At 45.4% G+C, this 18,079-nt stretch overlaps 1 protein-coding gene across 9 annotated transcripts in view; it reads right to left on the minus strand.

Annotated features, from left to right (window-relative positions):
* ZNF516 (zinc finger protein 516) overlaps positions 1-18,079 on the minus strand; it is a 103,852-nt gene that overhangs the window by 20,632 nt on the left and 65,141 nt on the right. The window lies entirely within an intron of this gene.

The following is an 18,079-nucleotide window of genomic DNA, read 5'->3' on the forward strand; positions in this document are numbered from 1 at the left end:
CCACAACAGAGATGACCCCATATGCCATGTAAAGAGGGAATATGGAGCTAACCTACTTATCTCAGCCATTATTTATTCCCAGAATGCCTATTCACGCTGACAGAAGGTCTCGAGTGCTGCCTTCTAATAACTTTTCATTTTGTACTGCAGGTCATAAATGAACCTAATTTCCAGAAGTTTACAGTTTAGAAGACCATCAGAAAATGGCTTCTAGGAGGCGCTCCAACCATCAGCAAGCAGGTATATAGGACAAAAGCCTGTATCCAATCTTACTAATTGCTATACCGGAAAGATATGTAGGAGTTTGGAGACAGTATTCACCAACTAAGAACTGGCATAGAAAATAGGTGCAGTATAGATACTGCACATCAAGTTTGTAGAAAGCTGGGTCACTTCGTACACAGTGTCACCATACAGTAAGGCTACATTCACACGACCGTATGCGTTTTGCGGTGCAAATTGCAGATCCACAAAACACGGACACCAGCCGTGTGCGTTCTGTGCTTTGAGGACTGCGCATGGCTAGCGCTAGATAGGACATGCTCTATATTTTTACTGAACTAAGTCCGCTATCCGCATCTTTTGCGGCTCCATTGAAATGAATGGGTCCGCACTCGTTCTGCAATATTGAAGAACGGGTGCGGACCCATTCATGCGGTCGTGTGAATGGACTCTAAAGGATCAGGTACGTCATTACCTGATGGCACTCTGGATCCTTTACTGTACAGGGAAAGCACCTCCAGAGTGACAACAACCTCAGACTGTACTGAAGGTAAAGAAGCTGGTCAAGTCGTACACTATGCCCACTTCTCCCTTACTGCTGCACTTCCCAGCTGCGTCAGCTCTATTTCTTACTACCAGGCCCCAGATGAGCGTGGTGCCAATGAGGCACAATTACCAGTACTTATTAATAGAAGAGGCACCATCTTGCATATAGTTGGCAGCCATATTAAAGGAAGGGCTTTGTAAAGCGGTTAGCAGACTATAGGAATACATACTGATCCACTTCCTCTGAAAATAAGAGCTGATGGAGGCCTCTGTAGTGATCAAGAAGTCATCCCACGCAGCCATTACCGGCCAGAACCAAGGATTTTAATACAGGCTTTTTCTACCAAATATTTAAAATGTTTTGAACTTTAGGTAAAATGCTAGACTCTGTCATGCCGTGCTTCATGACAGTAAATTGCCTTTCATCCTTAGTTACTGAAGAAAGCTGTACGCTGCCGTCTGTACCCTATAGGAGTAATACGTAACAACTGTAGAGGCCTGCTGCCACTTACTGGCCGACACTGGAAACAACAACTCTGAAACCAATCATCCTCATCACTAAATCTACTCTATAGAAATGTAATAGAACCTTTAGCGCCACCTGAATGCTATGTGCCAGCGCGTTTGTGGTGTAGTCATCCTGCATACAAAGGTGTGTGTCTGCAGGTCACTGACATATTGTAGGTGTACAAAGCAGCCGGAGATATTCCTAGAAGGGCTCATGCACACAAACGTATTTTTAGTCTACATCTGATCCACATTTTTCACGGGTCGGATGCGGACCTATTCATTTTGGGGCTGCAAAAGATGAGGAAAGCACACTGTGTGCTCTCCGCATTCATAAGTTTGTTCCATGGCCCCGCAAAAAATGAGTATGTCCTATTCTTGTCTGTTTAACGGACAAGGGTAGGGCTGGACGTTCCATTCCGCAAAATGCAGAACATACACAGCCGGTATCCGTGTTTTGCGGATCGGCAATTTGCAGACCGCAAAACAGGCTTCGGTCGTGTGCATGAGCCCTAAGGGGCCATTCACACAAGTGTATTTTTGGTTCGCATCCTTCCAGCATTTTTTGCGGATCAGATGCAGACCCACTAATTTTAATGAAACTGCAAAAGATGCGGACAGCACGCAGGATGCTGTCCGCATCCGTATGTCCATTCCGCAGCTCGGCTAAAATAAAAAATATAAATAAAAAAAATAGAACACGTCCCATTCTTCCATTCTGCGGACAAGAATAAGCAATTGCTACGTAGTGCGGATCTTGCGGAAGGGGAAATTGAGGCCGGTATCGGTGTTTTGGTTAGCTATGAGGAGACTAGAGTGTTGTGCCGGGTTTCAGGCCCCCACTGATCAGATATTGATGACCTATCCTGAGGATAGGTCATCAGTATAGGAGTCCTGGAAAACCCCTTTATGGCCGGCTGACAACGTAACGCATTGGCATGCCTGGTTCGCCTGGTTGAGTTGGTGGGCTCCTTGTCTTCATTAGACGACCCCTCTCAGTACCTACAGATATATTACTGCTATTCAGTTACTCCACATTAGGAAACAGAAAAACGGTAACGCTCAATTAAACAAAAGACTACAGGTAGAACAGAAACCCCAACTATGAAGGCGGCTCATGTGTTGCCTAACCCACAAATTTCAACTGGACTGTGAGAGGCGTCTTGACTCCTCCGAGAGGCAGATGGGCACACAAAGGCGAGGCATATCGCATTTCAACATGCACAATCTTAGCAGTAATCTGGGGGTGGCTCCCTCCCCCTCTCCCTATTGAAAACACATACATGCTGTATATGTTACTATATATAGGTTAATTACTTGTTAAGATTGGGTGGTGCCAGTCTCCTAAAGGGGCTCGCTGTTCCGGCTAGCTTTTCATGCAGGTTCCCACTACGGCTTCACGACAGAAAACATTTGTGCGACTCGCTGTCGCGCAAGGGCTGCGATTTTGCTGTAAAATCACAACTAAATGATAGAAAAGTTGCAGATAAGTCGCAGTGGCCATTGTGCTCATAGCGAAGTCTTGCACAACTTGCAACCAACAAACGGTGTTGGATTTTTTGCAATTGTCACATCGCACATCAACCCCGCTGACGATCATTAGGCTAGGTCTACACAACGACATTTGTCGCGCGACAATTTTTATAATGGCAGTCTATGGTGTCGCACTGCAACATGCGACATGCTGCGACCGCGACGCAACAGTCGCAGAAAATCCATTCGAGATGGATTTTTCGGCGACTGTCGCGTCGCAGCATGTCGCATGTTGCAGTGCGACACCATAGACTGCCATTATAAAAATTGTGCCGCGACATTAGTGCAACAAAATGTCGCGCGACAAATATGGCAGTGTAGTTGTGCCCTATCTATCGCGCGTCAAATGTCGTTGTGTAGACCTAGCTTTAGATGTAAAGACGTGCAACGTGTCACGGTGTAATCCAAGCCTTAAGGCTCATGCACACGACCGTCGTTTTGCGGTCCATTTTTTCACTGATCCATTGTTCCGTATTTTAGTTTTTTTTTTTCTCCGATTTAAGCCCTCTTCCATTCCGTTATTGCACAAAACATATCCGTATGGTTTCCGCATTTGATCCTTTTTTTGCGGACCGTATACAGAAACCGTAACTTATTAATCACCAAACACATGAGCAATATGGGCTGGGCATAGCATTTCTAAAGTATGGATCCACAAAATACGGATGACAAAAACGGATGTGTTCCGTGTTTTTTGCGGACCCACTGACTTGAATGGGGCCTCGGACCGTGATTTGCGGACAATAATAGGACATGCACTACTTTTTTGTGGAACGGCCATGCGGACAAACTGAAACGGAATGCACGCGGAGTAACTTCTGTATTTTCTACAGCCACATTGAAGTGACTGGTTCCGCATACGGTCCGCAAAAAAATAAAATAAAAAAACGGAACGGAAGCGGAAAGAAAATACGTTTGTGTGAATGAGCCCTTAACATGTTCCCAGCTGCTTTCTTAAAGGAAACCTGTCACCTGCAAAACGCATATTAAACCGACCACAGTACCTTACAGTATCCCTCAGTGTGTTGCTAATCATGTTTTTCTCTCCTCTTTGTGTTTCTTCATACTGTTTTAATGTCGGTTGGCGCTGTCTCCGAGTCAGGCTTGATGTGAAGGGGGCAGCGGCCTCCTTGCTTCAAGTAAAGCTAAGCCCGCCCCTTACCCCTCCTCTACAATTAGATGGACATGCTGCCGTGATCACGCTCTTCCAGCGCATGCGCGGTACGCTGCCTGTTACAGCGTGACGGCCGGGCGCGCGATCGAACTGTCCAGCGCATCCGCAGTCAGCTAAATACAGGCGGGTGAGTGAGGATTGCGCTGTAACAGGCAGCGTACCGCGCATGCGCTAGAAGAGCGCAATCCCGGCTTCACGGCAGCATGTCCATCTAATTGTAGAGGAGGGGTAAGGGGCGGGCTTAGCTTTACTTGAAGCAAGGAGGCCGCTGCCCCCTTCACATCAAGCCTGACTCGGAGACAGCGCCAACCGACATTAAAACAGTATGAAGAAACACAAAGAGGAGAGAAAAACATGATTAGCAACACACTGAGGGATACTGTAAGGTACTGTGGTCGGTTTAATATGCGTTTTGCAGGTGACAGGTTCCCTTTAAAGGAGCTTTCTAGTGCAATAAAAATTGGAGGCAGTGGGCTCAAAGGGGCTTAAAAAGGACACTCAACCTCACTGATTCCTCGTCTCTGCCATCCTGATGCTGCTCCTGCCCCGGCTCAACAGGTTGGAAATGCTGGGAAATAGCTGTGCGTTTTTGGGTACGTGCAGATAAAAAAAATGCAACTCCCAGCATGCCAGAACAGCCTACAGCTATCAGCCTACAGCAGGGCATGTTGGGAGTTGTAGTTTTACAACAGCTGGAGGGCCGCAGGTTTCTATATGCCACTCCCTACTGATGTAAGATTGTGCCTTTTTGGGACTTAAAAAAAAAAAAAATCACAGTTAATAAATCTAGTGTACAAAACTGATTAATATAGCTAATTAGGGTTGTTTCGGGTATCGAACTTTCGATACCCAATCAATACTTTTGTCCCGGTATCGATACGATACCGGGATTTGCCTTTTATCGATACTAGGCTGCACTACTGCACAGCCCAGTATCAGAGAACATGAGCGCGCTGCTCTCAGCGCGGCCATGTTCCCTCAGCAACACAGGGATATGGAAGCAGTCTCTCCCTCCCCCTGTGCTGCCTCTGCCACCAATGGGAACGAAGAGGGGGGGAGGGCGTGCTGCGCCACCAATGATTTCAATAATGGGGAGGGGGAAGGGGGAGGCGCACTGCGCCACCAATGATAACTAACGTTTAATACATTACAAATACAGGCGGCAGAAACACATTGCCGGCACCCGACCTCTGACAGGGCGCTGCGTCCCCTCACCTCCTCATTAGTGGTGCAGTGGCAGCTTCTGATCAGAGCCCCAGCAGTGTAATCTTGGGGCTCCGATTGGTTACCATGGCAGCCAGGACACTACCCTGGTAAGCTCCCTGCTGCTGTGTGCACAAAGCACAGGGTAGCAGGGACAGTGTGAAGTCCTATTCACCCTGATAGAGCTCTATTAGGGTGAATAGGACAAGGGATTAAAAGATCCCAGGTTCTAGCCCCCTAAAGGGGGAAATAGTTAATAAAGAAGAAAAAAAAAAAAACACACACACACACACACACACACACACACACACACAACACACAACACACCAAAATATTAAAGGGCTTCTGTCACTCCACTAAACTTTTTTTTTTTTGTCTCCTTAAAATCCTTATGCTGCGATTTCTCAATATATAGGGCTATTACTCAGTTTGGTTTAGTAGGTTGGTTTTAAATCTCGCGCCGGTCTTAAGTTGGCGCATGCGCACTGAGTGGAGGACGCTCACTCGGCCGCTCCATCCTCAGTGCGCCTGCGCCGGGTGTACATGTGACGTCATCGGCGCAGGCGCACTGAGGTTGGAGCGGCCGAGCAAGCGACCTCCCCTCAGTGCGCCTGCGCCAACTGAAGACAGGTACGGCGCCGGCGCCAGATTTTGAATGCATACAGGGCCAGTCAGAGAACGAGCGCGTCCGCTGGCCCTGTCAATCAACATGAGGAGGGGGCGTCATTATGAATGGAGGATGCGGCAGCTAGCAGCGGGTAGCCGCCCTACCTGCTGCTAGAGAGGTAATTTGCATATTATAAAAGTCTGTTTTTTGATATAACTACTAAACCAAACTGAGTAATAGCCCTATATATTGAGAAATCGCAGCATAAGGATTTTAAGGAAACAAAAAATAAATAATGAGTTTAGTGGAGTGACAGAAGCCCTTTAAGTATAAATCACCCCATTTCCTAATTTTACATATAAACAATAATTAAACATATTACATATCGCCACATCCGAAAAGTCCAAACTATTAAAATATTGAAAAAAATCTCCTATGATGTGAATGCCGTAAAAGAAAAAACGCACGATTTGCCATTTTTTAGGTCACCTTGTCCCCCCAAAAAATAGGAGGACTATTCTATTATGGGCCGGATGTTCCATAAAATGCGGAAGGCTCGCAGCTTTTTTTTTCACGTGGTATTGAATGGTATCGAGTATCGCAATACTTTTTTAATGGTATCAAAAGCTAATCTAAATTTTGGTATCGAAACAACCCTATAGCGAATAACACCCACTTCACAAAAGTGAAAAGAGCAATACATAAATGCACAGTTATTTAGGGGGAAAAAAAAAGGTTTCATTTTGTTTTTCCTAACGGATGAGAACAGAAAAACATGTATTATTTGATTGTGCTCATTTTGCATGTGTTGTAGACTTTTCCATCTGAGATCCATTATTTTTGACAGCAGGAAGTCTCCCTTCTAAAAAAACTAAACTGATGTGAACCTACCCTTCACAATATGAGAAGGCCGACAGCAGGAACGGCTTCTGCAGCACATGATGCAATGTACAAGGAGCACGGACAGCGTGCATGACGTTCCCAGCCACACCTGGAGCACTGCTTTATAAACCAATATAGTAATATGTAATAATAATACAACATAACTAGCAGATCACATTACAAATACCTTACTGGGGTGAACCAGGGTTAATTAAATCAAAAGAAATGAACATTGCGGGTGGAGGTAAAATGCTAAGAAATTGGTAATTTCCCTCATTTCCTGCCAAAGCTACACAGGTTGGTGATGAAAGTAAAAGAACCTGTCCTTCCTTGCAGATTAGGAGAGCGAGCTGTGCCTGCCGCACCCTTTCCTTTCATGATTGTGCTGTAACATTCAGAAAACAATGTCTTACTCGTCCAACGTGCCAGAGCAAAATAAAAATCATGACGAATTACCAGCTTTATGAATCAATGCAAATGGCTTTAGACATGTTAGGTTTAAAATTAAATTGCATTAGGACAGGAAAAGCATTCTCCTGATTATGTATGCCCTCAACTAGACCACTAGATGGCGCCTGCTCACATTCTATGAAGAGGGTTTCAGCTTTGTGTGTGGTCCAGCCTTAAAACACCAGGACAAATACTGAAGCACTGAAAAGTAGACGTGCAAAACAAAGTCACAAATAGCTGAAGGAAACGTATCTTATTAAGATGGCAATTGTCGACATGTCATGTAGCCAATTTACATGGGGCTGCAATAAAGCCAACCGTTTACCTTCTCCGACATGTGATTCTCCCTCAAGCAATAACCTATTTAAATGACAATGAGGAGATATGTGAAGCCAACAATTAAACGCCCTCCTCCCCACAGAAACTCACGGAAGTATTTACAGCACTAAAACAGGCCAATCGCTAACCGGCTAATAGGAAATTCAGTGCATTTGTATAAAGAACCGAATGGAAAAAGCAAGAAGGTACAAACTATAAATTGGCGTGGTATTAAAAAGCAGGAAGTGCTCAACCCCATATGCAGTGGCTCATCTATACCGGGGGGGCAGATCCTGCACTTGTGGTCCGCTGCTAATGGCAATCCCCAGCAAAAATGCATACAATGGAGGATGCCCGGAGCGGACCACAAGTACCACAATGGACATCCTACACAGGATAGCAATTGTGTGGATGTGATAAACAATCAAACAAAATAACAATAACATTTACAAAGACAGGTGCACTCTGCGGTCTTACTAGACCCTCATTCTGATGTAAAATTGAGAGTTTAGCCAATATATCCTACTGTAGAGGACATGTCTGAGCCCGAGCACCGCACCAAGGTTTCTCAAGTAGATTGGGACCTAACACTCACCAACCTCTGCCATATGGGCAATACCAGGAGCCAGTGGGCAAATTACAGGAGCTGCATACTGGAGGTAACTGGGAGTTTGCTTTGAGTCGGACCTTGCGCGCCTGTAATTTGCCCACTGGCTCCTGGTATTGCCCATACGGCACAGGTAGGTTTAGCATTAGGTCCAGAGCTACTTTAAAAACCTTGGCGCGGTGCTCGGGCTCAGACATGTCCTCCACAGTAGGATATGTTGGCTAAGGCTACTTTCACACTAGCATATAGCCATTTGTGTTTATTGTATTATTTTTTTACATTGTATTACTCATGAAGAAGGGGGTGTCTGAGACCCCCTAAACGCATTAAGTAGCGTGTTGTCTACCGAATAAAAAGAATATTGATCAGACGCTGGACATCTAGCTGCCATCATTTTCAACATCTTAAAGCGGACCCGGCCGTGGGGGCTCTGTCTGAAGGAGTCTTGAGTTTTAGGCCTCATGCACACGACCGTTGTTTTATTCCATGTCCGTTGTTCCGTGATTTTCTGCGTACCCATTGACTTTCAACGGGTCCGTTGAAAACTCGGCTAATGCACCGTTTGCCAACCGCTTCCGTGATCTGTGGTTCCAGTCAGTCAAAAAAATATAACCTGTCCTATTTTTTTTCACGGAAAACGGTTCGCGGACCCATTCAAGTCAATGGGACCATGAAAAAACACGGAGGCACACAAGATTGTCATCCGCGTCCGCGCCCGTTTTTTTCCTATCATTTGCATGTCTGGTGATCCTCCAAAAATAAAGGAGGACACACGGAAACAAAAACGGAAACGGATCACGGAACAACGGCACCCCATTTTGCGGAACGGAACACAACAATGGTCGTGTGCATGAGGCCTTATCAGACAGACATCCTCCCCAGTGAAGCAAGCTCTACACCTTTCTTTTACCAACTTTTTAATGTTTAATAAGCTTCATCCTTATGTTTTTAGATGTAGCCCGTATTCACCCACTACATTGCATTACGAATATATAGTTTTTACGTTTTCCCTCCCATCAGTGACATAAGTTGTCATACTAATAGTCTGATTTACTGTATACCTTCAGTTTCCTAGGAGTGGCGCTATGAAGAGAGTTATATAAATTTTTTCCACAGGGGTCCTGTTGTGCCCTCTGAGCCCTCAGACTGCAAAGGTGGCAGATCTGACCTTCCTATCACAACGTGTCAGCTGTGCTCCACGTGACCAATTAACTGGCGTCCTAATTCCTACTCATCCAATATTGACTTTGATCTTCCACCCTCTTCGCGCCCGTCATCGTGATATTCCACATATTATGGGCTACCGCCCCTAATATCTATCGGATGCTTTAACTTCTTTACACTTTTTTCTCCTATTATCATGTGTTAACATACACATCTTTTGTATACGTTAAATGGATGGCAAAAACGTGATGTGAACCCCGCCTCAGGCTCTGTTCGCCCTCCGTGTTTTGTGTGCCCTCACCAGGAGGGTGGCCTTTAATTATAAAATAATAAGTATTCTGATTTACAGAGGCCAAATACTAATGCCAAACAAAGTGTACATTCCACGTTGTGTGCTCCAGAAAGGAAAGGGTTAAATAAGATCAATGAACACAAAAACAGTCACAGGCTGGCTTTACACAGTGCCCAGATTTACTAATCCTATAGATGACGTAAACTTAAGGCCTTATGCACACAACCGTGCCGTATTTTGCGGTCCACAAAACACGGATGATTCCCACGTTCCTTCCGCAATTTGCGCAACAGAATTGGCCGCCCATAATAGAAATAAATGCCAGTCTCCGTAGAGTATTATGGGCTCTGATTGCCGAGGTACTAGTCAGAACCGAAACAGAGTTCAGTTTCAAGTGCTTAAGTGGTTTTCCCCTTTAAAAATCAATTACCAATTAAAGGGAGTCTGTCACCAGATTTTGACCCTATAGACCGCTTACATAGCGCTCTAGCATAGCAGTCTATGATTCTAATGGTACCTTTGATGTTTTCTTGTGAAGTTCCCCCAAGGCAAAAACTGACTTTTATTCATATGTAAATTAGGGCTCGCAAGTGCCCAGGGGCGGCGTTCACCTCGTTGGTGCCCAGGCTGTTCTGACTCTTTTCGTCATATATCCCCGCCCCAGCCTCTTCCTCTGCCCGCCCCGCTCTTCCTTTGCGTCGTCCTTCTCTGCAGCGAGATCCCGCGCCTGCACTATCCATAGCTTTGCCGGGGCATGTGCACTGCGATGCCCATTGTGGGCAGGGCATCGCAGTAGCTACTGCGCATGCCCCGGCCAAGCAATGGAGAGCGCAGGTGCGGGATCTCGCTGCAGAGAACTTGAGAAGGAGGACGCAAAGGAAGAGGGGTGCGGGCAGAGGAAGAGGCTGGGGTGGGGATATGACGAAAAGAGGCAGAACAGCCTGGGCACCAACGAGGTGAATGTTGCCCCTGGGCACTTGCGAGCCCTAATTTACATATGAATAAAAGTCCGTTTTTGCCTTGGGGGAACTTCACAAGAAAACATCAAAGGTACCATTAGAATCATAGACTGCTGTGCTAGAGCGCTATGTAAGCGGTCTATAAGGTCAAAATCTGGTGACAGACTCCCTTTAACCACCTCAGCCCCCAGTGCTTAAACACCCTGAAAGACCAGGCCACTTTTTACACTTCTGACCTACACTACTTTCACCGTTTATTGCTCGGTCATGCAACTTACCACCCAAATGAATTTTACCTCCTTTTCTTCTCACTAATAGAGCTTTCATTTGGTGGTATTTCATTGCTGCTGACATTTTTACTTTTTTTGTTATTAATCGAAATTTAACGATTTTTTTGCAAAAAAATGACATTTTTCACTTTCAGTTGTAAAATTTTGCAAAAAAAAACGAGATCCATATAGAAATTTTGCTCTAAATTTATAGTTCTACATGTCTTTGATAAAAAAAAAATGTTTGGGTAAAAAAAAAATGGTTTGGGTAAAAGTTATAGCGTTTACAAACTATGGTACAAAAATGTGAATTTCCGCTTTTTGAAGCCGCTCTGACTTTCTGAGCACCTGTCATGTTTCCTGAGGTTCTACAATGCCCAGACAGTACAAACACCCCACAAATGACCCCATTTCTGAAAGTACACACCCTAAGGTATTCGCTGATGGGCATAGTGAGTTCATAGAACTTTTTATTTTTTGTCACAAGTTAGCGGAAAATGATGATTTTTTTTTTTTTTTTTTTTTTCTTACAAAGTCTCATATTCCACTAACTTGTGACAAAAAATAAAAAGTTCTATGAACTCACTATGCCCATCAGCGAATATCTTGGGGTCTCTTCTTTCCAAAATGGGGTCACTTGTGGGGTAGTTATACTGCCCTGGCATTCTAGGGGCCCAAATGTGTGGTAAGGAGTTTGAAATCAAATTCAGTAAAAAATGACCTGTGAAATCCGAAAGGTGCTCTTTGGAATATGGGCCCCTTTGCCCACCTAGGCTGCAAAAAAGTGTCACACATCTGGTATCTCCGTACTCAGGAGAAGGTGGGGAATGTGTTTTGGGGTGTCATTTTATATATACCCATGCTGGGTGAGAGAAATATCTTGGCAAAAGACAACTTTTCCCATTTTTTTATACAAAGTTGTCATTTGACCAAGATATTTATCTCACCCAGTATGGGTATATGTAAAAAGACACCCCAAAACACATTCCTCAACTTCTCCTGAGTACGGGGATACCAGATGTGTGACGCTTTTTTGCAGCCTAGGTGGGCAAAGGGGCCCATATTCCAAAGAGCACCTTTCGGATTTCACAGGTCATTTTTTCCTGAATTTGATTTCAAACTCCTTACCACACATTTGGGCCCCTAGAATACCAGGGCAGTATAACTACCCCACAAGTGACCCCATTTTGGAAAGAAGACACCCCAAGGTATTCCGTGAGGGGCATGGCGAGTTCCTAGAATTTTTTATTTTTTGTCACAAGTTAGTGGAAAATGATGATTTTTTTTTTTTTTTTTTTTTTCATACAAAGTCTCATATTCCACAAACTTGTGACAAAAAATAAAAACTTCCATGAACTCACTATGCCCATCAGCGAATACCTTGGGGTCTCTTCTTTCCAAAATGGGGTCACTTGTGGGGTAGTTATACTGCCCTGGCATTCTAGGGGCCCAAATGTGTGGTAAGTAGGTAAATGACCTGTGAAATCCGAAAGGTGCTCTTTGGAATGTGGGCCCCTTTGCCCCCCTAGGCTGCAAAAAAGTGTCACACATCTGGTATCTCCGTACTCAGGAGAAGTTGAGGAATGTGTTTTGGGGTGTCTTTTTACATATACCCATGCTGGGTGAGATAAATATCTTGGTCAAATGCCAACTTTGTATAAAAAAAATGGGAAAAGTTGTCTTTTGCCAAGATATTTCTCTCACCCAGCATGGGTATATGTAAAATGACACCCCAAAACACATTCCCCAACTTCTCCCGATTACGGAGATACCAGATGTGTGACACTTTTTTGCAGCCTAGGTGGGCAAAGGGGCCCATATTCAAAAGAGCACCTTTCGGATTTCAAAGGTCATTTTTTACAGAATTTGATTTCAAACTCCTTACCACACATTTGGGCCCCTAGAATGCCAGGGCAGTATAACTACCCCACAAGTGACCCCATTTTGGAAAGAAGAGACCCCAAGGTATTCGCTGATGGGCATAGTGAGTTCATGGAACTTTTTATTTTTTGTCACAAGTTAGTGGAATATGAGACTTTGTATGAAAAAAAAAAAAAAAAAAAAAAATAAGCATTTTCCACTAACTTGTGACAAAAAATAAAAAATTCTAGGAACTCGCCATGCCCCTCACGGAATACCTTGGGGTGTCTTCTTTCCAAAATGGGGTCACTTGTGGGGTAGTTATACTGCCCTGGCATTTTCCAGGGGCCCTAATGTGTGGTAAGTAGGTAAATGACCTGTGAAATCCTAAAGGTGCTCTTTGGAATGTGGGCCCCTTTGCCCACCTAGGCTGCAAAAAAGTGTCACACATGTGGTATCTCCGTATTCAGAAGACGTTGGGGAATGTGTTTTGGGGTGTCATTTTACATATACCCATGCTGGGTGAGAGAAATATCTTGGCAAAAGACAACTTTTCCCATTTTTTTATACAAAGTTGGCATTTGACCAAGATATTTCTCTCACCCAGCATGGGTATATGTAAAATGACACCCCAAAACACATTCCCCAACTTCTCCTGAGTACGGCGATACCAGATGTGTGACACTTTTTTGCAGCCTAGATGCGCAAAGGTGCCCAAATTCCTTTTAGGAGGGCATTTTTAGACATTTGGATACCAGACTTCTTCTCACGCTTTGGGGCCCCTAGAATGCCAGGGCATTATAAATACCCCACATGTGACCCCATTTTGGAAAGAAGACACCCCAAGGTATTCAATGAGGGGCATGGCGAGTTCATAGAAATTTTTTTTTTTTGGCACAAGTTAGCGGAAATTGATATTTTTTATTTTTTTCTCACAAAGTCTCCCGTTCCGCTAACTTGGGACAAAAATTTCAATCTTTCATGGACTCAATATGCCCCTCACGGAATACCTGGGGGTGTCTTCTTTCCGAAATGGGGTCACATGTGGGGTATTTATACTGCCCTGGCATTCTAGGGGCCCTAAAGCGTGAGAAGAAGTCTGGAATATAAATGTCTAAAAAATTTTACGCATTTGGATTCCGTGAGGGGTATGGTGAGTTCATGTGAGATTTTATTTTTTGACACAAGTTAGTGGAATATGAGACTTTGTAAGAAAAAAAAAATAAAATTCCGCTAACTTGGGCCAAAAAAATATCTGAATGGAGCCTTACAGAGGGGTGATCAATGACAGGGGGGTTGATCAATGACAGGGGGGTTGATCAATGACAGGGGGGTTGATCAATGACAGGGGGGTTGATCAATGACAGGGGGGTTGATCAATGACAGGGGGGTTGATCAATGACAGGGGGGTGATCAATGACAGGGGGGTGATCAGGGAGTCTATATGGGGTGATAACCACAGTCATTGATCACGCCCCTGTAAGGCTTCATTCAGACGTCCGGATGCGTTTTGCGGATCCGATCCATCTATCAGTGCATCCGTAAAAATCATGCGGACGTCTGAATGGAGCTTTACAGGGGGGTAATCAATGACAGGGGGGTGATCAGGGAGTCTATATGGGGTGATCACCACAGTCATTGATCACGCCCCTGTAAGGCTTCATTCAGACGTCCGGATGCGTTTTGCGGATCCGATCCATCTATCAGTGCATCCGTAAAAATCATGCGGACGTCTGAATGGAGCTTTACAGGGGGGTAATCAATGACAGGGGGGTAATCAATGACAGGGGGGTGATCAGGGAGTCTATATGGGGTGATCACCACAGTCATTGATCATGCCCCTGTAAGGCTTCATTCAGACGTCCGGATGCGTTTTGCGGATCCGATCCATCTATCAGTGCATCCGTAAAAATCATGCGGACATCTGAATGGAGCTTTACAGGGGGGTAATCAATGACAGGGGGGTGATCACCACAGTCATTGATCATGCCCCTGTAAGGCTTCATTCAGACGACCGGATGCGTTTTGCGGATCCGATCCATGTATCAGTGCATCCGTAAAAATCATGCGGACATCTGAATGGAGCTTTACAGGGGGGTGATCAGGGAGTCTATATGGGGTGATCACCACAGTCATTGATCATGCCCCTGTAAGGCTTCATTCAGACGTCCGGATGCGTTTTGCGGATCCGATCCATCTATCAGTGGATCCGTAAAAATCATGCGGACGTCTGAATGGAGCTTTACAGGGGGGTAATCAATGACAGGGGGGTAATCAATGACAGGGGGGTGATCAGGGAGTCTATATGGGGTGATCACCACAGTCATTGATCACGCCCCTGTAAGGCTTCATTCAGACGTCCGGATGCGTTTTGCGGATCCGATCCATCTATCAGTGGATCCGTAAAAATCATGCGGACGTCTGAATGGAGCTTTACAGGGGGTTGATCAATGACAGGGGGGTAATCAATGACAGGGGGGTGATCAGGGAGTCTATATGGGGTGATCAGGGGTGATTAGGGGTGATCAGGGGCTAATAAGGGGTTAATAAGTGACGGGGGGGGGTGTAGTGTAGTGTAGTGGTGCTTGGTGCTACTTTACTGAGCTACCTGTGTCCTCTGGTGGTCGATCCAAACAAAGGGGACCACCAGAGGACCAGGTAGCAGGTATATTAGACGCTGTTATCAAAACAGCGTCTAATATACCTGTTAGGGGTTAAAAAAAACACATCTCCAGCCTGCCAGCGAACGATCGCCGCTGGCAGGCTGGAGATCAACTCTCTTACCTTCCGTTCCTGTGAGCGCGCGCGCCTGTGTGCGCGCGTTCACAGGAAATCTCGCCCATCGCGAGATGACGCATATATGCGTGACTCTGCGCAGGGCTGCCACCTCCGGAACGCGATCCTGCGTTAGGCGGTCCGGAGGTGGTTAAAGTCACGCACAACTTTACAAATAACTAACTTCGGCTCATGGGAGCCCATACACTCTAAGGCCTCATGCACACGACTGTTGTTGTGTTCCGTGTCCGTTGTTCCGTTTTCCGTGATTTTCTGCGGACCCATTGAAAACTCGGATAATGCACCGTTTTTCATCCGCGTCCGTGTTTCCAGTCAGTCAAAAAAATATGACCGGTCCTATTTTTTTCACGGACAACGGTTCGCGGACCCATTCAAGTCAATGGGTCCGTGAAAAAACACGGAGGCACACAAGATAGGAAAAAAAACGGACGCGGACGCGCATGACTATCATTTGCAAGGCAAACTTGACTTAGATTTTTTTTTTTTTACTTTTCAGGTCTGGTGGTCCTCCAAAAAATCAAGGAAGACACACAGAAACAAAAACGGATCACGGAACAGCTTTTTGCGGACCGCAAAAAAATACTGTCGTGTGCATGAGGCCTAAGGCCTCATGCACACGGCCATGTTCTGTGGCCGAGAGCGGTCCGTGGTAAACCAGCCGGGATTCCTGCTGACAGCAGGAGCGCACGGCGTCATTGGTTGCTATGACGCCGTGCGCTTCATGCCGCCGCTGCTGTACAGTGATACACTGGTATAGATCATAGCAACCAATGACGCCGTGCGCTCCTGCTGTCAGAAGGAATCCTGGCCAGGTTACCACGGACCGCTCTTGGCCGCGGAACACGGGCGTGTGCATGAGGCCTAAAACTGTAAAGATACGGATCTCCGTACAGTAGTATTCCGAAGGTATGAACGAAGCGACTTTGGATGCAACATCTCTAGTGACTACACAGTGGATGAAGCCTTCTGCTTCTGGCTCCATCCAATGTTTTGTTGATCGGTTGGGGTGCCAGGAGGTGGACTCCCATCGATCGGATGTTGATAACCCAGGATACCTGAGAGGATCTACAAACTGGAAAATACTCTTTAGAATTTTAAAGTGTATGAGTGGGCAGCCATAATGTGCTTTCACATGTGCCGTTTCAAAGCAGATTTTTTTACTCAATTTTCTGAAGTCCAAACCAGAGGAGGGACCTTTTCTATATATTTCCCCTCTCGTTATGATTCACTACTAAGTAGTCTTTAAAAACGGCAGATGAGAAAGCACTTACCTGTCTGTAGGGTGGAGACTTTTGCAGAGAACACAGCTTAAGGGGGGGTAACAGCCAAAAGGAAACTCCTGGAATATGTCTGGTCCACACAAGTCTATGGATACCTCTGAAGACATCTGGAGAGTTTCTGTCTCACTGCCGAGGTTCTCAAACAAGTCAATGGATTCCATGGGAATAAAATGATCACAGAACCCACCAATCAAGTTTTCACAGAGTTCTCTTGAAAATGTGTGGAGAGCTGGAAACTGTGCCGGGCAGCAGCTTCATGTGGGGGTCACAGCCAGTTCAAGGTAAGAGGCAGATGTCCTGGACACAGATGTTTCTTCTTTCACAAAGTTCTATAAAGCCCCCTCCCCCATTATGTAGGCTGCTCCAGGCAGCTCCACCACTGCAGTCTGCATTGTGGCCTACTTTATCTGCTTCTTAGTCTAGAATTTGGAACTCCAAGCACATTTAGTGCATCTTCGCATATACCTTGACCCCCACAGTAATTTAACACCGCAGCCCGAACCTTCTTCAAAGTGGCTGAAAGCCATGTGACTTACAATGTCTGCCAGTTAAAACCAGATTGCAACACATCCTTTTTCAGTTTTTATTTTCTGGTTATAGATTTTTTTTTTTTTATTCTATTTCCTGAACTTGATTATGGGGGCGGCCATCTTGCCTGAGCTGTTCTTAACAGCATTTAGAAAGCATTAAAAAAAAACTGCTTTACGCCAGACCAGTCTGATTCATCATTTTCTAGGTCCGTTTTGTTTGCCATAGAAAAATGACATCTACGCCAGCTCCCTAAGCAAGTCGCACAGCTGCCAGTAAAGCTCCCAAGTTATGTAGAGGCTGGCACCTCTACATAACTTGGGCGCATCAAGCGGCAGCGGATATGAACTAAGACCGGCATCTAAATCGCCAGTCTTAGTAAATGTCCCCCTACATGTGCAATTCCAGCCTAAGAATGAAATATTCTGAAAGATGAAATTGGGCAGCGAGGCCTAGAACAACCCGGTCAATGGAAGTTATTGGAAGCATCCAAAACATGGCGGTCACTACAGAGAGGCAATTCCGCAGCGGCCTGGTCATCACACCGGACAGAGGGATAACAGGTATCGGGAGACACAAGAAGAAATCAGACAGAGAGTACAGCCTGGAAGTGGAATGCCCCTTTTAGAGATTGACATTGCACTCGTCTATACCCCATCACGTCAAGGCTGAGGCCGTAGAGAATAGAGCCGGCCAGCTGTGTCTGCTTTCAAGCTGAAAAGATCTCGTTTCAGCTTGAAAGCATTTACGTTCATATAGAGAACATCTGGAACACTTTAACATTGGTAAGATGAGCTAGATTACTTTTACCCTGGAATCCTGACCCTTCCGCTTTAAAGCCTTCACCAGTGAAGACGAACTCCCCTTTCTTCAGCATTATTC

The sequence above is a fragment of the Bufo bufo genome, chromosome 5, assembly GCF_905171765.1.
Source record: "Bufo bufo chromosome 5, aBufBuf1.1, whole genome shotgun sequence".
Taxonomy (NCBI): Eukaryota; Metazoa; Chordata; class Amphibia; order Anura; family Bufonidae; genus Bufo; species Bufo bufo.